Raw genomic sequence first — 13513 nt, 5'->3', positions numbered from 1 at the left:
GCACATTTTCTGGGCAATGACATAGATTGTGTGGAGTGCTAAGGGATTTGGGACTGGGGAGACAAATTGGACTCTGAGCCCAGCCAGAGACCAGGGGCAAAGAAGAGCCCCATTAGGAGTTCCTGGTTCTTGTAGAGCAAAGGGTTGGGGTACTGTTTGGAAGCCCGTCTCAGTGGGGAAAATAGATGTTGCTGCAGGAGGTGATGGGTACCGCTTACTTCTCCCTCCACTCCCAGCCCTCCCAAGGACAGCAGGGCGAGGAGAGATGCTCATGGGTTCTAAACCCTGCAGGAAGGAAGACAAGCTGCTGCTCCCATCAGCCCGCACCCCTCCAACCAGGGACAGCTTCCTCAGGGCAGAGCTAGAGCCACTCTCTGCGTGTTGGGGTGTCAGGCTGAATTATGTGAGCTTAAAAACCAAATCCCCTCCTTCCTGGGTTACTTAACTGTCTGCCTGGCAAGGCCAAGAGATTGCTGGTGACAGACACCAGGGCCTGCCTGGCTGCTCCAGACAGAGAAGCTTTGATCACCTGGAAAACTCCAGACACCAGGCCTCCTAATGATGAGTAATGAGCTCAAACCGTCGGAAAGTTACCTGGCACCATGCACTGGGGACACGCACAGCTTCCACAGAAGCCTGGGCCAGGGAGCCAGTGCACAGTCATCTAGTCTCCTAAGAAAGAGTTTGATCCTGACTCCCACGCCCACCCAGAGTCGTGCTAGCTTGTTGATAAGGCAGAGAAGCTGGGCACTTGTCTTTTCCAAGGGCGATTTGGGGTCTAGAGGCCAGAATTTATCTATATATTCAAGAATACAGCCTCCTCATGTGTTCATTCATTAATTCACTCATTCACTCATTCATATATTCAACGCACATTCATTGAGTGATTAAGATAAGCCAGGCACGGTGCTGAATACTTACAGCATATTCTGAGGGAATTTGCGATATCTCATATTCTGAGGGAATTTGTGATCTCCTTAGAGATAGCCTGCAAGCCCAGCCTCACCAAACTTCGTGATAAGGAGCCCGACAGACTTGGCTGCGGGGTGTTAAGAACACCCAGAGGAGGGGGCTCTACATTAGAATGTCCCTTCCTTCTAACAGTGAGGATCGGAGCAGGATGGGATGGAATTCAGATATTCCAGGTCCTTCTAGGCTGGGATTCTAGGCTTAGGTCATCCCGGGCTATTTGAGCCTGTGAGAATTCCCAGTCTCAAGCTGTACCTGCATCACTTCATCTGGGATTTCCTCCTGCTCTGATGTCAGCTGGAAACATGTCAACCTTGAGTCCCCCTTTTGGCTTCATGGAAACTTAAGCCCATTGAGTCTCAAACTTTGACATACATTAGAATCATCTTGGGAGAGTGTTATAATATCATTTTTAAGTTCTGATTCCCACTCCCAAGAGATTCTAATTCAGAAGGCCTTGGAAGACTGAAATTAGGATGATCAACCATCTTTTTTTTTAATAGACAGGGTCTCACTACATTACCCAGGCTGGTCTCGAACTCCTAGACTCCAAGGAATTCTCATGCCTTGGCCTCCCAAAGTGATGAGATTACAGGTGTGAGTCACTATACCTAGCCAATCAACTATCTTGATTTACCCAGAACCAATATGGTTTCCCAGATATGAGACTTTCCATTTTAAAAGTGGGACAGTCCCAGGAAAACTGGACAGGTTGATCACCCTAACTAGGGCAGACACTGTTAATCCCTTCCCAGTGGCATTCCTTTCTTCCTTGAATTATAGAATCCCAATTTTGATGAGGCAGTAACATGCTTAGGGAAGGTGAGCCTTCACCAAACCCAGGTGGTAAGCCTGGGTGCATTCAGTAATTCCATTCCCTGTAGCTCTTGATTTACTTCTGTGATTCACTTCTGTCCAACAAGTTGTAAAAAGAAAACTTAGGGAAAGGATAATGTCCATGAAGTTTAGGAGTGAGACAGGGAGGGTGAAGGAGAGATGTCTGCTGTTTCTTCTGCCTTGGATGCAGTTCTCTGACAACACGATGGGTGGAACTGTGGCAGCCATTTTGCAATCACAAGGAAAATCTGAGGATGAAAATTCAGCTGTGCTAAGGACAATTAGAAAGATAAAAAAGAGTGTTCACTGTTTAATAATATCATTGATACTCTAAGCCAAACCTGAAATTATCTACCTCCCACATAATTGATACCTGATTAAATGTCTTTCTTTCACAAACAACTGTTATCTCATATTCTGTTAATTGCAGCCAAACACATGATTTTACAAAGGGCTTAGATATCAGTATTTTTAATAAGATCCCCCAAATCATTCTGTTGCCCTCCATCAATCTAGCTAATCCAGTGATTCTCAAAATGTGGTCCACAGACCAGCAGCATCAGTATCCCCTAGGAACTTGCTGGAAATGCACATTCTCAGGCCCCGCAGACCTGAATTAGAAACTCTGGGAATTTCTGGGGCCCATCAGTCTGTATTTTAACAAGCCCTCCAGGTGATTCTGACAATTGCTAAAGTTTAAGCATCATTGAGCTACTCAATACCTGAGACTCTAATATCAGACCCAAGAAACTTCTGGATGGAACTTTTCATCTCAACCCAGGTCTCAGCTGCTTCTTTATATTGCTTGGGAAACAAAGCAGTATGCCTTCTCACCTTCTGTGATTTTTCTCCTTCCTCCCCAGGCTCTTCCCCAGGTAATCTTGCATTAGTTGGATGCTTTGACCAGATTTCCTGGCCTGTGTTATTTAACAGCATGTGGTGACAGGGGAGGGAGGGAGGGAGGCAGTTCTTTGCAGTCAGTCCTGGCCAGGGCAGGAGGTAAACTTGGTCAACCCAGCAGTTAAGGAGAGTGGCTGTCAATGCCCCTGGCCCAATAACCCTGGGTGAATGTTTATACCCTTCACCAATACTCAACTCATCAGACATTGCATTACATGGCAGCCAGCCTGGGAGGAGAAGAGCAGGGGAGGCCCAGGCAGCTCCTTCTCTTCCTTCCTAGGGAAGCCTAGCCTTGGCTGGCCAGTGGTAGTCTAAAAGCAGAAACTGAAAAACAGATTCCACACTGCAAGGGGGATCCATTGTCAGTTCATTAAAAAAGGAAATTATAAAATCCCTAATTACACCTCTTCTCTGGAATATTTCCTTAAAAATAATTTTCAGTATTTCTTGTGTTCTCCTGAATCTTCCTCTTTACAACTGAGCACTCTGTCAAAGGATTGTCCAATGAGCATCACATTGTAAATAATAATTTATTTTTTTAAAAAAAATATGAATTCTCACCCTTAAAGCATTTTCTAGCCGGGCGCGGTGGCTCAAGCCTGTAATCCCAGCACTTTGGGAGGCCGAGGCGGGTGGATCACGAGGTCGAGAGATCGAGACCATCCTGGTCAACATAGTGAAACCCCGTCTCTACTAAAAATACAAAAAACTAGCCGGGCGTGGTGGCGCGTGCCTGTAATCCCAGCTACTTAGGAGGCTGAGGCAGGAGAATTGCCTGAGCCCAGGAGGCGGAGGTTGCGGTGAGCCGAGATTGCGCCATTGCACTCCAGCCTGGGTAACAAGAGCAAAACTCGGTCTCAAAAAAAAAAAAAAAAAAAAAAAAAAGCATTTTCTATGTGCCAGGCACAAGGACTTGATGTGCATCGTGTTTTGAAGTAAAGAGCCACCAGCCCAGGCGTGCCCGCCGAGGCTCCCCTTTGTCCAGGTGAAATTAGGTTTAGGAGTCCTATCATAGCAGCTTTATTTTGTCCAGCTCCCAATCAGATGTATCACATAAAGCCAAATGCCATAAAATATTTAAATGCCGGCACAACTTCTGCTGTGTGGTGCAAGGTGGCAAGACTATCAACAAAGATCCACTGGCCTGCAGTGCCCCTGGGTAGCTGAGAATGTGGTCCATCAGCTAAGGTTCTGAAAATCAAACTCAGTTTCCAATGGTTTTGAAGTGTGTTATCAGAAAGGTAGGGCTGTACCGAAGCTCTGCCTCGCGCCTCTAGTGAGGGTGTCTGTGCATCTCTGGCTCCCACTGCCATTGGCCTTGTCTTGGGCGCATCTCTCTGAGGGCCAGTCCAGCCACCCTTGTTTACCGTCCACCATCAAGTAAGGCTGCTTCCAAGAGCGGGGCCTCAGGTCTCGGGTCTTGCTTGCACTCACAGGCAGATGCACTTCAGCTCTTGGGTGGTCACTGGCCTAGATGTTCCAGTGGTTGACCTAACTCATGATTCATCCTTTTCTTGGCTATCATCATTTGGTCACTGTTATAAGCGAGGCCTAGATGCCAAATGGTCCCTCTCGTACAATAGCTGAGATAAGCAGTAAAGTCAGAAAAGGCCACTAAGCAGAAAAAAAAATTTAAGGCTATGTGATGGCCATGCTGTTAGGAAGAGGCAGTTTGGAGGGTTAGCCTGAGAGCAAGACGAAAAGACCCAACCACTGCCGAGTCTGACTTTGGTTTTGCAACCAAGCCATGGGAACCAAGCAGGCTGTCTCCTCCCACCCCACGAATGCCCTCTAGTAGCCAGGTAGATGCCTACCTCATGCTCTTTTTCCTCCGGTTCCTGTGCCGGGAGCATCTCAGCTGATTCCTGCCAGTTACAGAAACACATTTTTGCCGTAAGTCCAGTCACTCCCCGCGGACCCTAGACCCTGTCAACCCAGAGAATGGGGTAGAAAGCCCCCAGGATGGCTTATGAGCCTGGCTTTTAACGCCTCCTTCATTTGATTCCCAGCACTGGGGTTGGGGAGGTGTCAAAGTGATCCCATGGGCTGAGGGTGACAGGTCAGCAGAGGTTGGCCAAGCCTCCGGAGGCTGTTACTTTTCAGACAGTGTTCTGGGTGCAATTAAAAGGCTGGTCTTCGGGTGAGGTGTAAGCTGCAAAATCCTGCTAGGCCAGGGTGCGGGTCAAAGCCCGAGAGCAGGCATCGAGGTGCCCAGGCCCCCTCCCTAGACACACCACCTCCGGGTAACAAAGCCTTCAGGAATCAATCAAGTGCTGCCGGCTGCACCATTCTGTCTGAACAGCTCCCGTTTCTCCCTCTGCTCTTACCGGCGGAGGTCAGAGTTCACATCAAATGTCATTAATCTTCTTCCTGGGGGCTGGGGGCTTATTGGACAGTCCTATTAATCAGAGGCCTATCACACCCGCAGCCTGGCTGGGTCGCCATTGTCCTGTTCCTCACCTATCATAGAAAGATTAGATTATCAGTGACAACTGAGACACCCTTTGAGTCACAGGAAAGCTGGAGATTGGGGTTGCTTTTATTATATATATATATATATCCTCCTGATTTGAGGATGAGCTGTTTCTTGTCTTGTCACACTGCATCCTTTTCTTCAAAGAATCGGCTTTAAGAATCCAATTTGTCAAACTGGACAATCATTGGCAAACCCATAAAAAAAAAAAAAAAAACCCTCGGTGACTTTATCAAAAACGGTAAAATAAAGCAGAAGGTTTTAAACGGGGCCTGAAAGGATTAGAAAATAAGTTTCATTTGACAACAATTAATTTCGGAAAAGCAGGGGCTTTGTAAAAAGGAACAGGCAGAAATGTGTCCAAAGGGGGTCCTGAGGAGCCACACACGGGGCTCTGCCCATTCCCTGTGCGCCCATCCCTCTTCCAGAGTGGAGCGCGGTGGAGACGTGGGCGCAAAGGCATGAGAGACCTTCCAAGCCTCCCCCTAACTCTCTACCAACCACAGTCAACAGCAGCAGCAACAACCGAACGGAACCGACGAAAACACCGGGCAGAGCAGCGCAGAGAACCCAGCCCTCCGGGTCTCGCAAGTGTGTGCCCGACTCCGTCACCCAGCAGCTACCGAGCCCACGAAGAGAGGCCCTGTGGGGTCATAAGCGAAGGGGGCACTCCTAGTCCCTTCCGAGTGTAGAGACCACGGGGAGCGCACGAAACACCTAAGTCAACTTAGATGGGACCAGGGCCTTGGAGACCGTGGGCTCCGGGGGCTACAAACGGAGATGACTCAAGGGCCCAGGAGGGCAACCCGCGGGCGGCGGTGAGGACTCCAGCAAGAGAGTGCTCCGCCAGGGCCGCCTGCAGGGTCACCGAGGCCCATTCCCTCGCCTTGCGCTGTGAGAAGGGGAGCTCCAATCCCCCAGATCTTCCCGGTTTCATGAGATTCCAGAGACTCGGGTTTTTATGTGAATACTCCGTATTTTAATCGCTGGCAACATATCCAAAAAAAATTTTTTTAAGTCACTGAACATACTAAATGAAACCCATAGGCGGGTCCAGTTTGGCCCCAGGCCTGGGATGTGTGCTTGTTGGAATCCACCTGCCTCGATGCCAGTAAGGACCAGGAGGCCCAGAGAGGCTGGTAGCTGCAAAGATCACACATCTGGCAGGACCCGTGCAGGAGCCTGGTATAGACTCCCAGCCCAGTGCTCGCTGCTCCAGGTCTGAAGATGGAAACCATATGTGACCAATTCGGACTAACAGCTAAGCTCATTGGAGGGCAATAAAAGGGGTAGGAATGAAGAGAAGAACCTTGATTTCACACCTTCACTGTGAAAGCAGAGACGAGACTAAATTGGACAAGACCCAAGTGACTATTGCTGTACCTTTCATACCACAGTCATTTAATTTTTCTACGTAAAAAACTAGCCCTGAGTGCTTCTCTATATGGGTGCGATAGCAGCCTGGGGCAGGGGGGCAGGGAGGGCTGCTCTGTGACCCTCCAATTACACCATGGGCTGCCAGCTCTGTGGAGGTGCATTACCCACTTGGCCACAGCCAAACACTGGAGCTGGAGAGCTAAGCTACCTTTTCAAATTCCCTCTCTGCCACTTACTAGCTGTGTGACTTCCGACAAGTTACTCAACTTCTCTGGGCTTCAGTTTTCTTATTTTAGAAATGGGGACAACAATATCTACTTCAGAAGATTGTTGTGATGATTAAAAGTAGCATAGAATGAGTGAGCTGTGATTGTGTTGCTGAGTGAACTGTGATTGTGTCGCTGCACTCTAGCCTGGACAACAGAGCCAGACCCCATCTCTTAAAAAATAGTAAATAAAAGTAGCACAAAACAGAGCCTGTCCCAGGGCAAGTATTCAATAAATTGTTGTTTTACATAATATAATCATGTTTTATACCATCTCAAAGGTGCCTGGTATTGAGACACAACACTGTAGAAAGCCAAGTCTGGGAGGAACCTCAGAAACCATTCCTAGTTTGATTATCCGAGGTGGGGGGGTGGGGAGCTGTGGTCCAAATCTGCAGCAGGCACATGTGAAAATCTATGCATTCCTAGGCCAGGCTCGGTGGCTCATGCCTGTAATCCCAGCACTTTGGGAGGCTAGGGAGGGTGGATCACAAGGTCAGGAGTTCAAGACCAGCCTGGCCAAGATGGCAAAACCTCGCCTCTCTAAAAACACAAAAAAAGTAGCCGGGCATGGTGGTGGGTGCCGGTAATCCCAGCTACTCGGGACGCTGAAGCAGGAGAATTTCTTGAAACCGGGAGGCGGAGTCTGCAGTGAGCCGAGATCATGCCACTGCACTCCAGCCTGGGTGACAGAGTGACAGTCTATCTTGGAAAGAAGAAGGAAGGAAGGAAGGAAGGAAGGAAGGAAGGAAAACAGATTTTTTTTTGAGGCAGAGTCTCACTCTGTAGGCCAAGCTGGAATGCAGTGGTGCAATCTCAGCTCAGTGCAATGCAACCTCCACCTCCCAAGTTCAAGTATTCTCATGCCTCAGCCTCCGGAGGAGCTGGGACTACAGGCGTGCCACCACACCCAGCTAATTTTTTGGATTTCAGTAAAGATGGGGTTTTACCATGTTGCCCAGGGTGTTCTCAAACTCCTGAGCTCAGACAATCTGCCTGCCTCAGCTTTCCGAAGTGCTGGGATTACAGGTGTGAGCCACTGCGCCCAGCGGTAGTTCACTTTTAACCATTTGCAAAGCCCTGTAACAACCATTTGGTTTTCCTTCCATAACCCCATTGGAAATAAGTAAAGTTTCTACTATAAATATATTTAAAAGCAAAGCCATACAAGCCTTCAGACTCCCAAATATTTCAGCAACGTCAGCATGGTCAACGCTGCATAACATGTCCACTGCTGTGCTCGTTAAAGAAAGATTTGTGAGACCACTCAGGGCTGGTATGTGTCCACTGCAAGTGTGTGACCAGTTTCATTTTCAAAAAGGATGGTTCCCCAAGGTAGTGTGTGATCATTAGCGAGAGGCCGAGCCTCAGAGCAATTTCGGTGTTTGGGAAAGACGCTGTATGTCTTTACATACTGGCTGGATGCAGTAAGGTCAAACCAGTTGATCATTTGTGAAAATTGAACACTTGAACGTGTTAACTGTTGACAAACCTTGAAAGGTATCATTTCTGCCTTTATTAGGAGATTAATTAAAGGCCGCTGGAGGTGCTGGTGTGGCGTGAAAAGCCTGGATTTGGTGATAGATAGATTTAGGGACAGATCCTGACTTCTTACTTGGCTCTAAGGCCTTGGGCTAGTTTCTTAAACTCTCTGGGTCTCCATTTATTTGTGTGGGAAATGGGGGTAATAAAACCTATTTCATAGACTTTGTGAGAATTAAACAGAAAAAGTACAAGCTCAGGAAATGTGAGATCCCTCCCACCCTACCGTATCCCCTCTAGAGAGAAGAGCCGAGTGTTCATCTATGGACTGGCATTCTGTGGAGTGTTCATCTGAGGGACTCTGGTATGGCACCCGTTGCTAAGTGCTGAGATGAATCAGCTGAAAGCCAAATTCAGGTTAATGTCAAATGAGAGGGGAGAACAATGAACGCATCATGCTTTATGCTTCTGATCAGGCTTCTGATCTAAAGACCAATTGTTGAGTTATTTCAGTAAGAGTCTGCACCCTCTTTGGAGATCATGTGGAATCTGAAGTCAGAGCCTGGCTGAGTTTCCATTTAAGCATGCTATTTTTGTTTTACTGACCTTTCTGCAACCTTTCACTGTCCTGAAGCAATCCTAGGGGGAAGAATTGTGAGGTACCTTCCTAAACATCCAATGTGGGGTGAGGTGCTATCCCTGAGAGGACATCGAGGGATCACGTCCCATGCAGGAGACCTCTGGCCTATCCTTCAGCTCTGGGGACATTCCCCAAGGGTGGGTGACTGTCTACCTTGGGATTTCAAAGATGAATGATACCACTGTCAAATAAAGGCCGAGAGAGTAGGGGGCTGGAGTCTGAAGCCTGAACTAGAACTAACGATGACAGCCAACATTCATTCACTCTAAGCTAAGCATCATGCTTGAAGCTTTCTTTACTTTTTTCTTTTTTTAGAGGGAGTCTCTGTTGCTCAGGCTGGAGTGCAGTGGCGTGATCTGGGCTCACCACAAACTCTACCTCCCAGGTTTAAGCAATTCTCCTGCCTCAGCTTCCCAAGTAGCTGGGTTATTACAGGCGCCTGCCACCAAGCCCAGCTAATTTCTGTATTTTTAGTAGAGATGAAGTTTCATCATGTTGGTCAGACTGGTCTCCAACTCCTGACCTCAGGTGATCTTCCTGCCTTGGCCTCCCAAAGTGCTGGGATTGCAGGTGTGAGCCACCCCACCCAGCTGATGCTTGAAGCTTTAAACCCTGCATTGCATCCAAGCTTCCTATTAGCCCTATGAGGTAGATATGATTACTGTCACAGCTGAAAACACCAAGAAGTTACACCTGTTGTCCATGGGCCACATGGCTCTCACCGAGCAGAGTGGGAGCCACATATGAGTGACATCCATACTCTTACCAGCTGGTCACACAGTTTTCCCAAACACATTGACTCCTTCAATGCTCCTGCAGGAGAATCCCAGCAGCCACGCCTGCACCTCATCCCATCTTAGGGCAAAACTCATCTTCTGCTTGGAAAAGACACATGATATGCAGGGGCCTGTGCTTTCCACTGGGGGACCTTTCTCTGCACGTTGGGACTCCAGGGGTCACCTGGGCCTGGGGTTTATAACCCTGCAATACAGACACACACACACACACACACACACACACACACACACACAAATACAAAACCACAAGTAGAATTCCTAGTACCCTGCCCAGCCTGCAGGGGAGGGGCAGTGGCCTCTCTTTCTTCTCACCACCCCTCCATTCCCAGCCCCTGCACACTGGCATCCATTGATCTGCTCCCTGGTGGGCTCTTGGAGCTAAAGAGCGACAAGTTTGTCTCCCACCCACTTCCAGGGCTGTGTCCTTGGCTTCGATGACCTCCCGAAGGCTCTCACCTGAAGTGCTATTTAGGTTTAAGAGGCAAGAGGAAAAGAAAAGAAGAATAGCTGTGGCCTAAAGTAAGTATTATTGGCAACCAGGAGAGAGACTCGGGGCTTGCAGAACCAAATGAAGAATTTGTAAGCTTTCAGCCACCTGAAATCGTGGCGCTCTCCCCCCACGCGCTTAATAAGAGCTGACAGCCTGCATTGTTCTGCCATGACAAGGTACCCTGCAGCCCAGTGATAGGGAGGGAGCAGCAGGGGGACAAAGGCAGCAGAGCTGAGGAGGGGCAGAGCAAGGGGTGCAACATAAAGACTGAGGGCTGGGGGGGTGAGACTCCTAACTGGGAGCCTGGCAAGAGACCCTGGGAACGGCAGACCACTGACAGTGGAGACCAGAAGCTCCAGATGGCTTTTTGTCTCGATGCAATAAACAATGTGATCTGACAGGCCCTGGAATGGGACTCAGGGAAACAAAAGTCTGAGCAGGGCGGGGAGCGGGAGTGGGCCGGGTTCAAGGTATCAGAGTCTGAGAAAGACGAAAAGAAGTGGCTGTCTCTTCAAGCAATTATGGGCTGTGCAAGTGACATTTAATTCCAGAGGTGCACGCCAGGGACAAAGCCAGCTGTTTTCGGGTCTTGGCAGGGGTAGAGGAATGGGAAATGCACTGGACATTTGGCTTCAGAAGAAAGGTGATAATTTTGGCAATTACCCACAGATGTGGGCTCTTTGTGTCCACACTCTTCTCTCCACTCCAAGTCATTAGGGGGTGACGTAAAGATACAGGGCTTCCTGGAGCCGTTTAATTGCTCATAGACTGAAAAGTGATGAGTTCCATCGAATTGCACAGACGTCTTGTAGGAGACCAGCTGCCATATTAATGTGGCTTCTCAGAGGGGAACACACACCCCCACCTGCTTCACCAGGAGCACACAGAAGCCCAGGGAAACAGTGGTCCCCCCATGGCTTCTGATAGGGCTGTCGCTTTTTATTAAGTGATCTCTGCCTTTCAGATCACTGCACGTTTTCTTCCCAAAGGTCTTGGTTGCTGTGTAGGCCCAGCACACAGCAGGTTCCCAATAAATATTAAACAGCCATGCTAGTGATGTCTACAGATGTCACTGTAGGGGACAAATTGTTACCCAGGGAATGACCCCACGCTAGGACTATGGTGTGGTCACTGTGGCTGGATAGCAGGAAACTTAAGGTGTCATGGGTTAGGGGTTCTGAGGTAGGAAAATGGGGCAGGAGGGTTAGTGGATGTTACGAAGAGCCTCTTAGACAAAAATGATAAAGCCAGAAGATGCATAGGTCTGGTGAGGATGTGGAGCAACAGGCATCTCAGATCGCGGTAGAGGAGGCGGAGTAAAGGCTTTTCCAAAAACAATGTATTAATAGTGATTAAAATGCAAATGGCCAGGCGCAGTGGCGCTTGCCTGTAATCCCAGCACTTTGAGAGGCTGAGGTGGGTGGATTGCTTGATTGAGCCCAGGAGTTCAAGATCAGCCTGGGCAACATGGTGAAACTCCATCTCTACAAAAAATTAAAAAAAAAAAAAAAAAAAAAAGTCAGACGTGGTGATGCGCGCCTTTAGTCCCAGCTGCTTGGGAGGTTGAAGTGAGAGGATGTCTTGAGCCTGGGAGGTGGAGGTTGCAGTGAGCTGAGATCGCACCACTGCACTCCAGCCTGGGTGACAGAGTGAGACTCTGTCTCAAAAAGAAAAAAATGTAAATATACACACCCTTTGACCCTGCAATCTCAGGAATCCACCCCACAGCAATAGTACAGATATATGCAAAGTCGTATACGTAAGGGTGTTCATGGCAACATGGTGCATAATGAAAGGAGAGAAACAACCTTAGCCATCCCTCACTGGGGAAATTGATGGTGCCTACCTATGACAGAATATTCTACAGTTATTAAAAACAATGAAGTGCCTCTAACCTACCGATGTAGAAAGACTTTTAAGACAGCTTAAGAGAAAACAAAATCTAGTCAAAAAACAATGTATACAACATAGCATTATGTAAAAAAAAAAAAAAACCCTCAATATCTAAATATGGGTGCATGAGCAAATCTATAGACATAAATGCACAGGCAGTGGTTACCTTTGGAGGGTTTAGGTAAAAGAGATGGTAGGGAGAGGCTTGTGAAGGAGCTCTTTAACATCTTACTTGTAAACTTTTATCATGAAAATGTCAACTGGGTGTAGTGGCTCACACCTGTAATCCCAGCACTTTGAGAGGCTGAGACAGGTGGATCACCTAAGGTCAGGAGTTCGAGACCAGCCTGGCCAACATGGTGAAACTCCATCTCTACTAAAAATACAAAAATTAGCCAGGTGTGGTGGTGCGCGCCTGTAATCCCACCTACTCAGGAGGCTGAGGCAGGAGAATCGCTTGAACCTGGGAGGCGGAGGTTGCAGTGAGCTGAGATTGCATCACTGCACTCCAGTTGGGTGACAGAGGTAGAGCGAGAGAGAGAGAGAGAGGAAGAAAGAAAGAGAGAAAGAGAGAAAGAAAGATTCATAATTTTAAAAATTAAAGTACACATTCAACAAACATCAATGTGTTTTAAGCATGAACTTTGAAATCTGATCAGGCCACGAGTCCTGGCTTCATGTCTCTCTTGGCTATTATTTCAGGCAAAGTTGTCTGAGCTTGTGTTTCATGGCAGCATGGTTCGTAATAGAACCACGTTGTGTGTCTCTGAGCTTTGGTTTCCCCCACTGTAGGCCAGAGGTAGCAATAGTACTCACCCTACAGGGTTGTTGGAAGATTTAGATGAGATATGCATAGAAAAGCTCAGTGCCTGATACACTGTCAGTGCTCAATGAATACACCGGTTGATGTAGAGTGTCTCTAAGTGTCTCTCAGGAGTGGGGAAGGAAGGAGGGAAAGCAACATAGGACCCTAAATTACCCAATGAGCAAAAGTCTCAAAAATATCCCAGGTCCTGGGATACATCTCTGTTTTTCATACTAAGTCCTCGGAACTCTGCTGTGTGTTTGATTCTTCCAGCACATCTCAACAAGGAGCAGGCACACGGCAGTGCTTGCTAGCTAACAGCCAGCGCGGCAGCCCTAGACCCCGGCCAAGTCAATTTCCTTCAGGTGCCCGGCTGCAATGCCACAGTGCCGGTGTGTTGGGGCCGGGATGGGTGGGTGCAAACTGGGAGGCCCAGGAAATAAATTCAAGATTTGGTAGGTACAAGGCACATCTGTAAAGACAGCCAGCAGCAGGAGGCCGGGCTAGGCACCGGGTGGGATATGAGAGAACTGAGCTTTAGAAACTCATGGGAATGAGTCAATCAAGAGCTGCGGCCATGCCCA

Source organism: Saimiri boliviensis, chromosome 17 (genome assembly GCF_048565385.1).
Source record: "Saimiri boliviensis isolate mSaiBol1 chromosome 17, mSaiBol1.pri, whole genome shotgun sequence".
Lineage (NCBI taxonomy): Eukaryota > Metazoa > Chordata > Mammalia > Primates > Cebidae > Saimiri > Saimiri boliviensis.
This window is presented reverse-complemented; position numbering follows the sequence as displayed.